The 16,458-nt window shown below is 41.5% G+C and overlaps 1 pseudogene across 1 annotated transcript in view; it reads left to right on the top strand.

Moving 5' to 3' along the window:
* The window catches only part of LOC311148112 (5'-nucleotidase domain-containing protein 2-like), a 44,736-nt pseudogene extending 37,990 nt beyond the window's left edge, over positions 1–6,746 (top strand). The window contains exons 9-11 of the transcript in view: positions 5,857–5,997; positions 6,259–6,323; positions 6,491–6,746. The product of the transcript in view is annotated as a 5'-nucleotidase domain-containing protein 2-like (transcript). The remainder of the gene's footprint in view (positions 1–5,856; positions 5,998–6,258; positions 6,324–6,490) is intronic.
* Positions 6,747–16,458: the final 9,712 nt, after the last annotated feature.

Genomic DNA, 16,458 nt, shown 5'->3' with positions numbered 1-16,458 from the left:
AAAGCTAACTCTCTCTCCTCTGCTCTTGTCCTTCTAGACCTGTCTGCTGCCTTTGATACTGTGAACCATCAGATCCTCCTCTCCACCCTTTCCGAGCTGGGCATCTCCGGCGCGGCTCACTCCTGGATTGCGTCCTACCTGACCGGTCGCTCCTACCAAGTGGCGTGGCGAGAAGCTGTCTCCGCACCACGTGCTCTCACCACTGGTGTCCCCCAGGGCTCAGTTCTAGGCCCTCTCCTTTTCTCCCTATACACCAAGTCACTTGGCTCTGTCATATCCTCACATGGCCTTTCCTATCATTGCTACGCTGACGATACACAACTAATCTTCTCCTTTCCCCCTTCTGATAACCAGGTGGCGAATCGCATCTCTGCATGTCTGGCAGACATATCAGTATGGATGACGGATCACCACCTCAAGCTGAACCCTGGCAAGACGGAGCTGCTCTTCCTCCCGGGGAAGGACTGCCCGTTCCATGATCTCGCCATCACGGTTGACAACTCCGCTGTGTCCTCCTCCCAGAGTGCGAAGAGCCTAGGCGTGACCCTGGACAACACCCTGTCGTTCTCCGCCAACATCAAGGCGGTGACCCGCTCCTGCAGGTTCATGCTCTACAACATTCGGAGAGTACGACCCTGCCTTACACAGGAAGCGGCACAGGTCCTAATCCAGGCACTTGTCATCTCCTGTCTGGACTACTGCAACTCGCTGTTGGCTGGCCTCCCTGCCTGTGCCATTAAACCCCTACAACTCATCCAGAATGCCGCAGCCCGTCTGGTGTTCAACCTTCCCAAGTTCTCTCACGTCACCCCCCTCCTCCGCACACTCCACTGGCTTCCAGTTGAAGCTCGCATCCGCTACAAGACCATGGTGCTTGCCTATGGAGCAGTGAGGGGAACGGCACCTCTGTACCTTCAGGCTCTGATCAGTCCCTACACCCAAACGAGGGCATTGCGTTCATCCACCTCTGGCCTGCTGGCTCCCCTTCCTCTGCGGAAGCATAGCTCCCGCTCAGCCCAGTCAAAACTGTTCGCTGCTCTGGCACCCCAATGGTGGAACAAGCTCCCTCACGACGCCAGGACAGCGGAGTCACTCACCACCTTCCGGAGACATTTGAAACCCCACCTCTTTAAGGAATACCTGGGATAGGATAAAGTATTCCTTCTAACCCCCCCCCCCCCCCCCCAAATTGTAAAGTGGTTATCCCACTGGCTATAGGGTGAACGCACCAATTTGTGAGTCGCTCTGGCTAAGAGCGTCTGCTAAATGACGTTAATGTGCCCTTGAGCAAGGCACTTAACCCTAATTGCTCCTGTAAGTCGCTCTGGATAAGAGCGTCTGCTAAATGACTAAAATGTAAATGTAATGTAAATGTATCAGCCTCTGAGTTACTAGCGTTAGTTTTGTTGTTTTGCACCTTGTTGGCTTGCCGTGTACTTACCTCCGTTTTTTTCTGTCTACAGTCATTCTCCCGGAACCTTCACCCAACCCCTGCCTGGTTGTCGGCGGCTGCCGTGCCATCATTGGATCTGCCACTTCACCTCCACCAACTCATCTCCGCCGCCCGCTCCGTCTCCTGGATTATTCTGCATCTTTTTTTGAATCTGTTAATAAATACTCACCTTCGTTCAACTCACCTTGTCCTGGTCTGCTTCTGGGTTCTGGCTTAGAAAACCTTGACACCTCATCAATCTACACCCAATACCCCATAATGACAAAGCAAAAACAGGTTCTTAGAATGTCTTGCAAAAAAAACAAAAATAAACTGAAAGAAGACATTTACATAACTATTCAGACCCTTTACTCAGTACTTTCTTGAAGCACCTTTGTCAGCGATTACAGCCTCGAATCTTCTTGAGTGTGACGCTACAAGCTTGGCTCACCTGTATTTTGGGAGTTTCTCCCATTCTTCTCTGCAGATCCTCTCAAGCTCTGTCAGGTTGGATGGGGAGCGACTCTGCACAGCTATTTTCAGGTTTCCCCAGAGATGTTCGATCGGGTTCAAGTCCAGGCTCTGGTTGGGCCACTCAAGGACATTCAGAGACTTGTCCCGAAGCCACTCCTGCATTGTCCTGGCTGTGTGCTTAGGGTTGTTGTCCTGTTGGAAGGTGAACCTTCGCCCCATTCTGAGGTCCTGAGCACTCTGGAGCAGGTTTTCATCAAGGATCTCTCTGTACTTTGCTCCGTTCATCTTTCCCTCGATCCTGACTAGTCTCCCAGTCCCTGCTGCTGAAAAACATCCCCACAGCATGATGCTGCCAGCACCATGCTTCACCGTAGGGATGGTGCCAGGTTTCCTCCAGACTAAATGCTTGGCATTCAGGCCAAAGAGTTCAATCTTGGTTTCATCAGACCAGAGAATCTTGTTTCTCATGGTCTGAGAGTCCTTTAGGTGCCTTTTGGCAAACTCCAAGCGGGTTTTCATGTGCCTTTTACTGAGGAGTGGCTTCCGTCTGGCCACTCTAGCACAAAGGCCTGATTGGTGGAGTGCTGCAGAGATGGTTGTCCTTCTGGAAGGTTCTCACATCTCCACAGAGGAACTCTGGAGCTCTGTCAGTGACCATCGAGTTCTTGGTCACCTCCTTGACCAAGGCCCTTCTCCCCCGATTGCTCAGTTTAGCTGGGCGGCCAGCTCTAGGAAGAGTCTTGGTGGTTCCAAACTTCTTCCATTTAAGAATGATGGAGGCCACTGTGTTCTTGGGGACCTTCAATGCTGCAGACATTTTATGGTACATTTACCAAAAATTCTAAAAACCTGTTTTCACTTTGTCATTATGGGGTATTGTGTGTAGATTGATGAGGAAAACAATTGATTTAATCCATTTTAGAATAAGGCTGTAACGTAACAAAATGTGTAAAAAGTCAAGGGGTCTGAATACTTTCCGAATGTACTGTATATACTGTATTCTAGTCATGGATTATCCTATATAATTAATGCTGTACAAACATTTTCAATTCATGTATTGACCATACTGCCATATTTTATATTCTGGACTGACATTGCTCGTGCTGATATTGCTTGTTCTGATATGGCTTGTTCTGATATGGCTTGTTCTGATATGGCTTGTTCTGATATGGCTTGTTCTGATATGGCGTGTTCTGATATGGCTTGTGCTGACATGGCTTGTTCTGATATGGCGTGTTCTGATATGGCTTGTGCTGATATGGCTTGTTCTGATATTGCTTGTTCTGATATGGCTTGTTCTGATATTGCTTGTTCTGATATGGCTTGTTCTGATATTGCTTGTTCTGATATGGCTTGTTCTGATATTGCTTGTTCTGATATGGCTTGTTCTGATATTGCTTGTTCTGATATGGCTTGTTCTGATATTTTTTATTTTACTTTTTTGATTATGTGTGTATTGTTATTGTATTGCTAGATATTACTGCACTGTTGGAGCTAGAAATCTAAGCATTTCGCTGCACCTGCAAATCTGTTTATGCGACCAATAAACTTGATTTTATTGATTATGATAATGGTAAGCTAGGAACCAATGTACTACACACCTTGAAGTCATTTGAACCCAATTATAACAATTATGAAATGTATGTTCATACTGCCTGCTGAGAGGTGAAACCCAAGACAGAAGCTAAGGGTGGATGTACATTAGTACAATTTGTTTAGTGAGATCCAGTGGCGGCTCCTGAAAAAATTCTCAGGGGGGGCAATTTTTCTGATGATTTAGGTGACCTACACACATTAAAAAATATATATGTCCAGCAACAACATGAAGACAGGGGCAGCATATAAGTCAATACTGATATACACATTACTTGCTTCAAAAAGGCCTCATGGTTGAATTGGAAATATGTGCACCTGAGCATAATTCACAACAAGCAAGCAGGAGCTTTTGATAGAGGCTACTGAAAACATTGATGCAAGTTATTGGTAATAATAAATTTTTATAGACTTCCATATTCTGCCCTCTTGTATAGATTTGTGAAAATGAACAGTGATAGACATTTTGCCTGAAAACAGAATTTGAAAATAATTTCTAGAAAAGGTAAACACAGCTATCTGTATGGCTTTGTAAAAATGAACAACCATATTCTGGCCAATTGTATAGATTTGTAAATATGAACAACCATATTCTGGCCAATTGTATAGATTTGTAAAAATGAACATGAACAGATTTTTTATTTTATTTACTTTAAAAAAAATGAAAAATAACTATTTTAAACAACATCAACTGTGAACTGATTTGGGCGTGTGTGTGTTAAAGAGACAGACAGGGAGGGACAAAGAGAGAGAGAGGCTACATTACTTGTACTGAAACTGTTCTAGCTTGCTGCATGATCAAATTCAGCTGATGCGCATAGCAATGCACGTAATGGGCATTATTGAAATGCTCACCCACCTTTTGCTGCACACCAGCCTTCTCTCACCTCATCACACTGGCTCCATCGTAAGCTTGCGCAATGAGTTTGACTTTCTCGTCGTCGGCAAAAAGACCGTTCAGTCTCTCCAAAAGCACACTGGCGATTGAGACTGAGGTTGATTCCGAGATGGGAAGGAACTCAAAAAAGCGCTCCTGCACTTTGTGGTTGCTATCTATGTACCTCAGCACAAGCACCAGCTGTGTCTGTGTAGAAACGTCCGTGGTCTCGTCAGCTTGGATAGCTACGAAGTTCGCCGACTTCACCTCCTCCACAATATGTTCCCTCATGACCGCTAGCATACACTCCAGTAGCTCGTTTTGAATGGTCTTTGATGTGCCCTTGAAAACTTTAGCATTTTTAAGATGGTCATCAAACACCTCATCTAATTGTGCCACAAAGTTGACAAGTCCAAGAAAAATACCAGGGTTGGTGGAGCCCTCAGTTTCATCTTTGCCTCGCAAAGCTAGCCATCTTGACAGTTGTACGTGAATTGATTGACGCTGCTACCCGCTCTTTTCTTAGTTATGTTCATGGTTACTTATGTTACGTATGACGAAAGCGCGTAAGTGCAAGCCCTCCCGGAACCCATAGAGATTGTATTGAAAGCTCTGATATTTGAAAAAAATAATATTTTACATGATAGTCTATGAGAGACTCCTGGGCGATTTTCAACCTGACTGAAATCGCCCCAAAAGGGGCGGGGCCATTTGAAGCACGACTTTAGCCTGATTGGACATTTAGTGGCAGATCAGACTTCTAGATTAGAACACTGAAAACTACTGTTGCCGTGATATAATTGATTAGAAAAAAAATCCCTTCCTTTTCCCGTTTGGCAGTGCGTCGCCCATATCGCCCTAATGAACACACCGCCCCTGGTGAGATCTATTTCTCTTCAACATCAGATTTGCAACTTTTCTGTTTACACTAGCCTTGGATGTGGTGTGGCCAAAGCCACATTCCCGCTTCATGAGTGCAGCTATTAGCATACCGTAAATACCATAGAATATAGACAAACAAAATAAGGATAGTAATTCAAACTATACAGGAGCTTCTCATCTAAACCATATTGCACATAGTGTTGCACACTTGATTAAAGCAATTATTCACAAATGTGTGGATATTTTAAAAGCCTTTCATTTTCAATTTGGCTAAATTAGTAAAAATGCTTACTGGTATTAAGGTAATTCTTGCATGGACATGTGGTGTGGGAGCGCCTGTCTTTACTCTGTACCACTCAGGGGTATGTGGTGTAGATGTCTCCCACACTACCTCTGGAAGGATTTGAATCTAGATCTGTTTCTTTACACTACACAAGTATCTCTCCTGGACCTAGTTTGTGTCATTAAAGTAGTGTAGTGTAAAGAGGCCCCAACTCTTTGGTGAACAAAAGAGACTATTATATTTTATTATATTATTTCTCTCTCTAATTAAACCTTGGTACATACTGTCCTTTACATGGTATTCTCCCTCTTTTAGGACCTGATGCTGAGTCATGGGTGGTGTATGGGAGCCATAGAGCCTCAGCTGGATCTGGAGACCAAGGTGGTGAACACAAAGCAGTATGCCCAGAGCCTCACCTGGCTCCAAGCCCTCACTTGGCTGCTGGAACGCATGCAGGTACAGTACAACTCTCCTCACGGAAAATACAAGGACTCCAACACCTTGGTTAGGGTAGTGATCGCATTAGGTGCGAATAGACATGAAGAAGAAAAAATGTCTTAATTTACAAACTGGTGTAAGTTTTTTCTTCCATCCATTATAATGCACACAAACAAAATCTCTCAATCTCCCTACAATTGATTAATTGATTATTTGATATGTGTTTCTGTAGTGTGATTGTTATGGTTTATAGCTGTCTCGTCTTATGTCCTTCTGTAGATGCATCGAGATTCACAGTCTAGGGAGGTTCTGCAGAATTGGCTGAAGGAGAGAGAGGAGCTCAGGTGGGTCCCATTGGGATAGTGGTATTAATGAAGTGTTATTCTAAAGGTTTCAGAATGGTATTATTCTGAGCTCTTTCTTTGTCCATATCTTATCTTCTAATTCCCTGCTGTGCTCTTTCTGCATTAGTCTTTCATCTCCCTTTCTTATCCATGTCTCCTTTTTTCAGACTAAGAACAAAGAACCTGTTCAACCCCCAGTTCGGCAGCATCTTCCGCACTTGTCACAACCCTACCTACTTCTGCCGCCGCCTGTGTCGCTTCTCAGACGTCTACATGGCCTCCATCAGCTGTCTGCTAAACTATGACCTCTCCTACACCTTCTACCCCCTATGCACCCCTCTGTAGCATGAGGCACCCCTGTGGATTGACCAGACTGGCTGCATGAAGACCCCTTTCCTAGAGGAGATGGCCCACATCCTCTGAGCCAACAATGGGTTGTCATTGCTGGGTTCTCAGCGCTGGGTTCTCAACATGGACATTCACAAAACAGCCCACTAGAGCGCGTTGTAGATCAGTATTATTCAGAGAATAAGCTTAGGTTGTTGCTATTTCTGTAATTGAATACTGTGAGTAGTATCATGGTCTATATAGGAGTTACTCTCTGGCAGACCTGATCTAAGCTAATTAATAATAGACATGAAGGAATACATTTGCACTTCAGAAACCTTTAACTTAAACACCCTTCATTGTACATGTTAGTTATTAACTAATGGGTCATACACCCATCCCAGACTGGCAAACAAAACATCTGGTTGAATTTGATGACCAGCATGCAAAGACTGTTTTATGAAGAAGACAGCACATACTATTTGTTCACAATGTATGTTCAAAATACTGTTGCTGCTGTTTCTGTGCCTGTATACATTCAATAGAATATGACCAAATTTATACATAGTTTTGTCACTGATGTAACTTTTTTCATTTGTCATGATGTTGCATGTGTAGCCTATTGATTGTTGACTGCTCCAAATCTAGCTTTAGTGTCCATACACATTTCATTGTGCATTGGAAGAACAATAAGTCAGATAATCAAAATCTTTAAATCAAGACATGTGTATGAACTTTTGAGGTAGGCATCTATTCAAATTGATTCGAGCTGGTCCTGCTCCTCAAGTCTACCACTTCACCAGCTATCACATACAGGTAACTACCAAAATAAAATAAACACTTGACTAAATGAGGGATACAAAGTATATTTAACACAGGTGTGGTTCCTGAGTTAATTAAGCAATTAACATCCGGTCATGCTTAGGGTCATTTATAAAAATGCCCAGTTGCCCATTATTTTGGCTACCCATGGCTAGAAGAAGAGATCCCAGTGACTTTGAAAGAGGGGTCTCAAAGGAGCATAGGGGGTTTAAAGGGCATGTGTGTGTTTGTGTGTGTGTGTGTCTCAGTCACCAGATCTCAAACCAATTGATGGGAGATTCTGGAGCAGCACCTGAGACAGAATTTTCTAGCACCATTAACAAAACACCAAATTATGAATTTCTTGTGGAAGAATGGAGTCGCATCCCTCCAGTAGAGTTCCAGACATTGTAGAATCTATGCCAAGGCGCATTGAAGCTGTTCTGGCGGCTCGTGGTGGCCCAACGCACTATTAAGACACTTTATTTAGGCAGTTACCTGTAGGTATAGGCTACTTTACTATCATGAAAGTACTTTGTCAGAATACTTTAGTTTTTAGCAGATAATCCATTTTAAAATGTAATTTTAGGGCTGACTGAGAAAAACCAACGGTTCCACTACCAAGAGCTGGCTCTCATAAACTGTTCTTGAAGCTCCTAGACTATTTTGCAAATTTTTCTTGCAAATGATCTCATTGGCTGATGGTTGCACGTCGCTAGGCAGCAACTCATCATCATCCTGAGTAGGGTACCAGTGCACCCCAGCTGCCGCAGCCGCACGAGACAGACCGAGCACCAAAACTCCTGTCAAAGAAAGAGGTAAGCAAAATACACGCATGTTTCATACTTATTTAAAGCTTTATTGCTTATTGAATCTGGTTTATTGGGCTACATGCTCGTTTTGAGAGTGTTTTTGTAGTTAATACTGGCATGGGGCGTGAATTTGAAAGTGAACATGTTTGACCATCGAAGCCTATTATTTTTTGCTAAACATTTTGTTCAATTGTTTTCACTTGTTAAACATTTCTACAGAACGCATGGAGGCAAGTTTTATTCGAGTAGGGCCCACTGTCGGGCTTTGTCTAATACCAAGGGCGTTGGTTTTACGATTTTCGAATTAGTTTTTATAGCTCGTTCAAGTAGTCTCTGCGCGCGTTAAAGGGCTGTATAGGTCAAGGGAGTCTATAACGTCCAGAGTGCTATTTCAAAACGGTAGGTAGGTATTGTAGCGAAGGGGAATGAGAGTCGACAGTTTACTTAGTTATTTGAATATTTTCTGCCACAGAGGAGAAAGTTGAGAGAAAGAGACAATTGTAACCTAAATGTAATCATGCATGCATAGTGTCTGAGAAATGTTAACAACAACAACTTGATGAAAACACTTGTCATCAGGGTGTGGTTCAGGAGGTAGCCTGCATGCCTGCTAGTAAACCAATATAAGGAGCTGTCACTCAGAGACACAACAGAACTCTCAATAGCAGAAACATTTTCTTCCCTGATTTAATTCCCTAGGCCTAGACTCTTTCTGTAGTTTCCCAGCAGGTGTATCTGTCAGAATGTGTTGTTCACATTAGCCTTCTAATTGTGTCCCATGTTGGTTAAATTGTTTTTGACTGTGGCAGCATGTTATGCATAGGTCATCTCCTCTGCCATGTATGATGTATTGATTGATATTCTCCTTAGTCTTAGCTGTTCTAAGTTAATTGACCCAGTCCATAGAGCTGACAGGGGCTGTACATCATGGAATGAAACTGTCCCATAGGCCATTAATCACATTCACCTACTTTATATCCCAGGCGAAAGAATCCAGGAAAAACTGCTGTCTATATAGGACACGTCTCCTTGACTAAATGACTAAAGGTCTTCGATACACTACCATGGATGATGAGTATTGATTTTTCTCAAATATTCATAGGAAGGAATTAAATTGATGTGGTGTTTTGGCCTCTGGTCAAATGCAATGCACTATATTGAGAAAAGGGTGCCATTTGGGAAGCATCATGAGTGTTTCCCCTTCAGGCTGCTTCAGAGCTGAGCATTGATTGTGGTTTTCCAGGTTGACCCTCCAGCATAGGTAGTGGGCTGCCAGTATCGTGTTCCACTTGGCCCACTGTGTCAGTTTGTAGTTAGCGGGTGGCACAGACTGAAAACAGATTCCCAAGTATTGTTGACAGTTGCATTTTTGATTCTCGCTCTTGGCAAGGATTTTTTGTTTGAAATCCGAATTAAAGAGTTTGAGTAGCTATAATTCATCCTCTGAGAAATGGTAATGATTGAAATGGTCTTAAAGAAGCAATATGATTTTCTTAACCAGTTCAGAGTGTCAGAATCTGTTATCTCGAAAATAAATCCAAGATAGTTTTAGACAAGGGAAAATAAATTACAAGACTGTAAAATGTTGTTGACCTCTAAAATATTATTTAGAAAGGATGAAATTATTGAAATGTTGTTGTTTTATAATTTTAGGAACTCTTGAAAAATATGCTCTACCAGGCGGTTGAGTTGCACATTAAAAACCTTGTAACTAAATGTAATGGAAAATGTAATCTACGTAATTCCAAAAACTAATGATTTATCATGAGAGGGCCATAAATAATAACTAGTAATGCTGCATACTCCAAGAAAGGTTAAAATCTCACCTTTCTGGTAAAAATTGTTACAAATTGCTGAGTTGTAGTCACTTTTGAGGACACAAGCTCAAGTACACAGTACAAATATGATACAAATATGATACAAATATGAAACATTTTATATGATATATTTCCTATTCAACAAAACTGTATGAATAAGGCTTGAAATGACTTATTTTTTCTAAATATAGTATAATCAATTTAGAAAATGACTAACTATAAGATTTCACCTTCCTTATAACTGTAAAATACATATTTGTATATTTAGTGTTAGAGACAATGTGCATATTTTCTAATGGTCTCTCTTGATCAAAACATCTGCTCCCCATCACTGTGAACTTCTCACAGAGCTTTAGCTTGGCTTCCTGAACTCGTTAGGAACTCGCCTTTCATCTCATATTAATCTTGTCCGTCTATGACAAACAGAAAGTGTTTTTTGTTTGATAAAATCTACAAATTATTTTAGATTACTGGCTATAAATCGATCTCTGAATATGCTATAGCGAAACCACTCTCTCCTGCTGCGTTACAATGTAAGGATTACAGGCATATGCGTTGTTAGTGGCTGTGACATAGGGTTCAGCCAGGATTTGATGGATAGTCAGAAGAGTGAATGAAATGGTAGGAGGGACATCCCAGCTTCAAGTGATGTCAGATTTCACATCCTGCTTCATACAAGCAGAAGAGAAGCAGGGCTACTGCTCAATGCAAGCCATTTCGATCTACGGTGTCCACAGATAATTTATAAGCAAAAATGTCAGTCGGAACCGGTACCTGAACCACGCAGTTCCCTTTAACAGGGGACTTTACATCGAAGAGGTTTTAAAGGAATGCAATTTAGTCAAAGCTAGCAATTATGTACAATGGATAAATATTTTTATGGATTTTTTTGTCTGTGCAAATATAAAAATATTTTCATATTTATATCAATATTTACTGTCTCCCTGTTATCTTCAATATGTTTCACAATATTATTCAGTACATGTCATTTTACAGGTATTATGCGCATATAAACATTTGTATTTATTAAGGATCCCCATTAGCTGCTGCCAAGGCCAGCAACTAATCTTCCTGGGGTCCAGCAACATTAAGGCTGTTATATACAATTACAAATATTACATGACATTACATTTCATAACACTTTTCACAACACAAGGCCACTACTCTACTATCACTTATCTACAATACAAAATCTATGTGTACGTGTGTGTAGAGTGCGTGTGTTAGCATGTGTACAGTATGTGTGTGTCTGTATCTCTTCACTGTTCCTTAAGGTGTATTTTTATCTGTTATTTTTTATCTGATTCTGCTGCTTGCATCAGTTACCTGATGTGGAATAGAGTTCTATGTAGCCATGGCTCAATGTTGTACTGTGTGCCTCCTATAGTCTGTTCTGGACTTGGGGATTGTGAAGAGACCTCTGGTGGCATGTCTTAAGTAAATGCATTAATTTACATATTTAAATATTCATATTTTGACAAATGTATAATATTTTATTCATATTTGATATCAGTCCTCATTTAACTACGCCTGTCTTCCATTATAAGTAACTGAAGCAGACATAATGTTAATGAATGTATAATTCTGCTAATTCCAATACACCATTTGTTTGTCCTAATTGCGGCTGGTTGAGATGTTTGTGATGCGCTATCTATCAAATTTGAAGTCATGCAAATTAAAAAATATTCATTTATGGCCAATATTAAAGGGGAAGTTTAACTACAATCAAAGATTTCCCAAGTGATTTCATACATTGAAACTATTTAGGTGGAGTTTGCCCCTCTCTCTCCCTGCAGTCTAAAACTGGAAAGCTGCAAAAACGGGCCACGTGTCTCGTGAGGTTTCTTTGTGCGCTGCTAGCTCTGCTCTGTTGTCAGTCAAAGAGCGATTGAGAATTGTGGACAAATTCGTTGTTTTATAGAAAGCGTACGGCCGAATTAGATGTTTTTATCAAAAGTACTATCGGTTTTGAGTCAGGAAATGTGTACCTTTCCACCTAAAAAGACTGCGATTATTTTATATTATTATTTTATGTCTGTGCAAGAACTGCAAATGTGCACTCATGTGGGGGAATACCTTTATGTAAAAACTACATGTAAGGCCCTTATTCACAATCACAGATGCACGTTTCTTTCAGGTAGAAGTGAAGACAGTAGCCTAGCGTTACATATTACTTATACAAATTAAACAACAACCTACAAACATGTCTGATGATGAAAAACATTGCGAGTGATGAAGAAAACTACTTGAGGGGCACCGATGCTGTTTTAAACCCGTATTTATTTGAGCCTGAGTATTCTGACGAAGAATTTAGGCAAATTGAGCTTCAGATGGCCACCACGGCGCTAGCCACCGAGGCCGCAGCAGGACCACAGCCCCAGCACATCCCCAGGATGAACGCAGATTGGTGGTGCAGTTGTGGTAAGTGTGATCCAATGCCGACTCATGAAGAATGCTTATGCTGCAGAGAATTTGATTACATGATCCAGTTTGCTTTCGCGACCACAGGGATTTGGCTGACCACATCAACTCTGGTGTCCTGAACAAAACAAATCTGAATCCAAAAATACATTGGAGATGCAACCCCGTTCCAGCTGGGCCAAATGGACAGTTACCAACAAGTAAGTATCTGAACTTTACTTTATTGAATGACTGCTTATCATAAACCTCTATTCGCTGGACCATTTGTGGATTTATGTTTTTACATTAGCCCAAACACTGTCTTTTATTTGAGTAGGATATACAGTGCCTTCAGAAAGTATTCACACCCCTTGACTTTTCCCATATTTTGTTGTTACAACCTGAATTTAAAATTGATTAAATGTAGATTTTTTTGGTCACTGGCCTATACACAATACCCAATAATGTCAGTGGAATTATGTTTTTTGAAATTTGTACATATTAATAAAAACAATTTAAGCTGAAATGTCTTGACTCAATAAGTATTCAACCCCTTTGTTATGGCAAGTCTAAATAAGTTCAGGAGAAAAATGTGCTTAACAAGTCACATAATAAGTTGCATGGACTCACTCTGTGTGCAATAATAGTGTTTAACATGGTTTTTGAATGACCACTTCATCTCTGTACCCCACACATTCAATTATCTCTAAGGTCCCTCAGTAGAGTAGTGAATTTGAAACACAGATTCAACCACAAAGACCAGGGAGGTTTTCCAATGCCTCACAAAGAATGGCACCTATTGCTAGATGGGTAAAAAAAGCAGAAGTTATGGTGAAGTTATTGATTACACTTTGGATTGTGTATCAATATACCAAGTCACTACAAAGATACAGGCGTCCTTCCTAACTCTGTTGCCGGAGAGGAAGGAAACCGCTCAGAGATTTCACCATGAGGCCAATGGTGACTTTAAAACAGTTACAGTGTTTAATGGCTGTGATAGGAGAAAACTGAGGATGGATCAACCACATTGTAGTTACTCCACAATACTAACCTAATTGACAAGAGGGAAAAGAATGAAGACTGTACAGAATACAAATATTCAAAAAAGTGCATCCTGTTTGCAACAAGGCACTGCTTTCCACCAGACACTGGGAGATGAATTCACCTTTCAGCAGGACAATAACCTAAAACACAAGGCCAAATTTACGCTGGAGTTGCTTACCAAGAAGACAGTGAATATTCCTGAGTGGCCGAGTTACAGTTTTGACTTAAATCTACTTGAAAATCTATGGCAAGACCTGAAAATGGTTGGCTAGCAATGATCAACAACCAATTTGACAGAGCTTGAAGAATTTTGAAAATAATAATGGGCAAATGTTGCACAATCCAGGTGTGGAAAGCTCGTAGAGACTCACAGCTATAATCGCTGCCAAAGGTGCTTCTACAAAGTATTGACTTGGGTGTGAATACTTATGTAAATGAGAGTTCTGTATTTCATTTTCAATAAATTTGCAAACATTGTTATTTTTTATATTATTTTATTTTACCCCCTTTTTCTCCCCAATTTCGTGATATCCAATTACGATCTTGTCTCATCGCTGCAACTCCCCAACGGGCTCAGGAGAGGCGAAGATCGAGTCATGCTTCCTCTGAAACATGACCCACCAAGCCGCGCTTCTTAACACCTGCTCGCTTAACCCGGAAGCCAGCCGCACCAATGTGTCGGAGGAAACACATTTCAACTGACGACCGAAGTCAGCTTGCAGGTGCCCGGCCCGCCACAAGGAGTCGCTAGAGCGCGATGAGCCAAGTAAAGCCCCCCTGGCCAAACCCTCCCAAAACCCGGACAACGCTGGGCCAATTGTGCGCTGCCCTATGGGACTCCCAGTCACAGCCGGTTGTGACACAGCCTGGGATCAAAACCCAGGCTGTAGTGATGCCACAACACTGCGATGCAGTGCCTTAGACTGCTGCGCCACTCGGGAGGCCCTGTAAACATTTCTAAAACATGTTTTCACATTGTCATTATGGGGTATTGTGTGTACATAGGAAAAAATATATTTAATACATTTTGAATGCCGGCTGTAACACAACAAATTGTGGAATAAGTCAAGGGGTATGAATACATTCTGAAGGCACCGTAGGAAATATAGGCCTACACATTGAACTTGAAATAACAGCAAAATCTAAGAACTGAAAAGAATAACCTGTTTTCATATTGTCAAAAAACATGACTGCTGCTCCAGATTCTCAAATCCACTTTACCCTTTGATCTATAATTGTCATTCCAGACAGTTCAGACTGGTCTCATACCGCATCGTTTTGGAGTGGGTCATCCGTGGTGAGACACTGGGTCCAGGAGTCAGGATTCCTCTCCCATTCTGTGTGGTAAATGCCATCCGAGCCAAATATCACCTTATGGGGTCTACACTAGTTTTCAGGAAGTGGAAGACTCCCAGGACTTGTGAATAGCCAAAGTTACAGGTATGTGCTGCTCCCAGCCTGTGATGTGTGTGTTGTGTGTCAGGTTAGGTACTGTGACGGCAAAAATAAAGAATATCCATGCAAATGGACCAATAAAGCAAGTATTGTATTGTTGTTTTTATAATATATTTGTAGTCACAAAAAATGGAGCACTATTTAGAGAAGACATTTGGTTGCATATAGAAAACAAAACAACCTAGCATTCAACATAATGTAAGCAACTATTGTATGTGCATCCCAAAAGTCTGTTTGTGGCAACATTAACCCTGGAACGATTTCTTCTAACCAGGTTCTCTTTCTCAAGTCTCTCCTTTGTGGCAATGTTGGCTGGAAGATTAGACTTGGGCAGGTGGGATGAAGGATCCCAGTAAACCACCGTTGGATCCTGTCGCCGCTCCAGCACCTGGTCAACCAGTTTCTCCATGAATTGGAACTGTTTTGGTTAATAGATTGTTTTGGCAACCCACTGCTTGGACTGTTTCGGGAACACAGCCTAAATGTAGGTGTTTCACAAAATACAGGTAGCTTATGTTGTAACAGGAAAGTTGGTACTTTAAATTATGCTAGACATAATGTATTCAAAGTGTGATGTACACTGAATGTACAAAACATTAGGAACACCTTCCTAATATATAGTTGCAACCAACTTTGCCCTCAGAACAGCCTCAATTCGTTGGGGCATGGACTCAACAAGGTGTCGAAAACCTTGGCCCATGTTGACTCCAATGCTTCCCACAGTTGTGTCAAGTTGGCTGGATGTCCTTTAGGTGGTGGAACATTCTGGAAACACATGGGAAACTGTTGAGCTTGAAAAACCCAGCAGCGTTGCAGTTCTTGACACATTCAAACTGGTGCTCCTGGCACCTACTACCATACCCCGTTCAAAGGCTCTTAAATATTTTGTCTTGCCCATTCACCCTCTAAATGGCACACATTCACAATCCATGTCTCAATAGTCTCAAGGCTTAAAAATCATTGTTTAACCTGTCTCCACCCCTTCATCTACACTGATTGAAGTGGATTTAAGAAGTGACATCATTAACGGATCATAGCTTTCACCTGGATTCACCTTGTCAGTCTATGATTTGGAAAGAGCAGGTGTTCTTAAAATGTTTTGTACATGCAGTGTACATGCTTGATTCGTTTTATGATAAAAATATGTACAGTGGGGAAAAAAAGTATTTAGTCAGCCACCAATTGTGCAAGTTCTCCCACTTAAAAAGATGAGAGAGGCCTGTAATTTTCATCATAGGTACACGTCAACTAGGACAGACAAAATGAGGAAAAAAAATCCAGAAAATCACATTGTAGGATTTTTAATGAATTTATTTGCAAATTATGGTGGAAAATAAGTATTTGGTCAATAACAAAAGTTTTTCAATACTTTGTTATATACCCTCTGTTGGCAATGACACGGGTCAAACGTTTTCTGTAAGTCTTCACAAGGTTTTCACACACTGTTGCTGGTATTTTGGCCCATTCCTCCATGCAGAT

The sequence above is a fragment of the Coregonus lavaretus genome, assembly GCF_964263955.1.
Source record: "Coregonus lavaretus genome assembly, chromosome: 20".
Lineage (NCBI taxonomy): Eukaryota > Metazoa > Chordata > Actinopteri > Salmoniformes > Salmonidae > Coregonus > Coregonus lavaretus.
Note: the sequence above shows the minus strand (reverse complement) of the source record. Positions and strands in the feature narration are given on the sequence as shown.